The following is a 2,933-nucleotide window of genomic DNA, read 5'->3' as shown; positions in this document are numbered from 1 at the left end:
GCCACAGCAGTTGTAAAAAAGGCCTGCGCTCCGACTATTGGCTCGAGCCTGATCTCACAGCGAGAAAACGACATATCGCCTTGAGAAATCAAACGCAGGTGTCGTAGGGGAAGTCACCGCCGTGCCAAAAGTGTCAGCGCGCCAAACCGCGGTTGATTAGGAAGGGTATCCTATCAGGTAAGGGTGGTACTGCCAAATGATCTCTCAGTAATAAATCGGGAGATGCCTAGATCCTGCAGTGGAATATATGGCTGTTAAACAAACAAGCAAACATATCCATTCAAAGGAAAACTATATCGCATTTTGCGGGAACTTTTTGTAACATTTCAAAGAAATTTATACACGCCTTATTGCCACTGAGGATAAATTTACTGATGATTAGGATAATTGTACTCGATACTGTATTTTAGGTGTTTACTAGTTTAGAATTCATGGCTAAATTGAATCATACTGTTCACAGGTGTGTGTAGGATATTGAGTGGCGCTACTATCAATCAGTATGCTTTTTTTCATTATTCTGAAGTGACAGACGTTTTATTTTGATTTGCTACACCAACGAAAAGTTCATTGTTTCTGTTAACTCATGCAGAAGATTTCACTTGCATTCTATTGTTAAAATTTTTTTTAAATGTAACGGCATTTATACTTCAGAGGTTCAGAGGTTTTGGTTTTATCTTATCTGGTTATCTATTTATAATTATTACTAATTTCTTGTTATTTCAATTCTATTGTTTGTCAGTTTACACTTGGGTGTGTTCGCGTGAAGATGTGCTTGTATTTATCTGTATAGTTGCAAGTTGCAATACTCTGTATTGCAGGAAATGACAATTGAAAATAAAAATTAGTATGACAAGAAATCACGCTCGTTATCAGTTCATATTCTCTCAATATATACACAAGCGCGCTTATATGTCTATGTACGCGAGTGCCAACTTTTCTATATGAAATGTATAAGAAAGATACGTTGGAATGTAGTAACCTTTTATTAAAGGTGAGTGTACATCATCAAGACAAAAACATACATTTTTTTGCCTAAATTAGGAGAACAACGTTCCTTACACAATCATTTTAACCAAAGAAGAGCCAGCCGAAGGTGATGGTGCCGCCAGTGGGGAGCGTGAGCGTGGTGGTGAAGCAGGTGGGAATGAAACACAGCAAGACGCAGCGGGTGAAAGTCACGCTGACTTGACGACGGTCTTGCACACTCTCACTCTTTTTTTCACTCACCAGTTTATAAACGGGAAGGTCACCACAAAAGTTGGCAAGATCCGAACCGATCTCTTCCTCAGGATTGTCGAGGGAAACAGCGGAAACTCTGACGTCAGACTCAACCCTCATGCCATCATCCTGATGGCCTTTTATGAAGGCTACTTGTTGCTCGAAAGATTTAACGAGTCGCCTCACGTAACACGCCTCCTGCGATACCACTCGGGATGCTGCTAGACCCTACGAAGTACATCAGCTTTTAGGTATTTATGATTATCTTCCCTATTTATCATATAATAAGTTTATACAATTATAGAATAGAAGAGTTTCTTGTCCGCTTACGATTCAGCAAAATCAACAACGAAAAACATGGAGAAAATTTATATTGCAGTACATCATGTACTCAGTGATAACCTGACAAGTAAAACATACCACGCTATAAAACCTCCAGAGTTTTTAACGTCATCGAAGTCGTTTAGATTCTGGCATGTGGAAATGAACCTTTTATGGCAAGGCGGTCTACATCCACTTTCATGCATTTGTTTTCAGCGACGCTGCTTCCCTTGTAACATACTTGGTAATCCTACCAAAAGAAACGGCCATATTTTGTAATAGTGATATTTCACATGAGAAATAAGCTTTTCAAGGATCATGTAGGTATCTCATCTGCAATACATATAGAAGAAAAAGCAAGAAGCATGTCGACAGGGTGTCCATACCTGAATCTCAGCCAGGGAGAAGCCCAAGAGGCAGGACAGTATCAGCCAAGTGAACATGATGAGATCTAGAAAGAAAATGGGCTAATCAAGTGATAGGAAGCTAACAAATCATGAAATATATGAATCAGTCACTGAAAATATACAGATAACGAACTGAGAAACAGTTCGCCATGGACATAATCTTAGGTTGAAATGAAGAGACAGAATAACTAAAGGTGGATTATTATATGTGCGAGATAAAAATAATCCAACAGAAGGGCATTTGTTGGTGTTATATAAAATATTTTAAATATTACACTGTTACTCAATATCACGATGTAAAGAGAGAGTCTTGTATGAACTTAATCACTCACCAAGGAGAGATACGACCAGTGATTGTGAAATCGTCCTCGGGGCTTATATAGTTCCAGCAGTGTCACACGAAACCCTTTTAAAAAATTTAAAAACTGGTCCAAAGTCCCTACTTCAGCATCACCTGTAAAAACATTCTTACATATATTTCCATTCAAAATATGTTTATCGGCAAATCTTCAATGTCAGTTGATTGCATGTATATTTCAAAGGAAAAGAAAGATGCATCAGCAGTTTATTCAAGTTTTCTGAACATCCGTTTGTAGGAATATGTGTGAGTGTGTGTTTGGTGTATGTGTATTTGTGCCTGTGTATATATATGTGTGTGTGTGTGTGTATGTGTGAGTGTGTGTGTGCATATATACATATATAAACATATGTTTATAAATGAATGCTTGCATATATAAATGCATATCCATTTACATGTAGGTGTATGTTTTTTATATAATGTATACATATATTTTTCAAATCGTCCGAACCATCCCGACCGGTGGCGATGGCTCGATCATATATTCATAGTTTTTCATAAAATTATGTAAGTTATATGACATACGCACAAAGGCAGATTTTGTGTATGTTGAATATGAATTAAACTCTTTGTTGCATTACTCTAAACAATATATTGAATAGGTTAATGCAGTTGCATATTAGTTTACA

The 2,933-nt window shown here is 37.3% G+C and overlaps 1 pseudogene; it reads right to left on the bottom strand.

The window, feature by feature from the left end:
- Positions 1-964: 964 nt before the first annotated feature.
- LOC119595709 lies at positions 965-2,287 on the bottom strand (annotated as a pseudogene).
- Between the last annotated feature and the right edge of the window lie 646 nt (positions 2,288-2,933).

This window comes from Penaeus monodon, chromosome 36 (genome assembly GCF_015228065.2).
Source record: "Penaeus monodon isolate SGIC_2016 chromosome 36, NSTDA_Pmon_1, whole genome shotgun sequence".
Taxonomy (NCBI): Eukaryota; Metazoa; Arthropoda; class Malacostraca; order Decapoda; family Penaeidae; genus Penaeus; species Penaeus monodon.
Note: the sequence above shows the minus strand (reverse complement) of the source record. Positions and strands in the feature narration are given on the sequence as shown.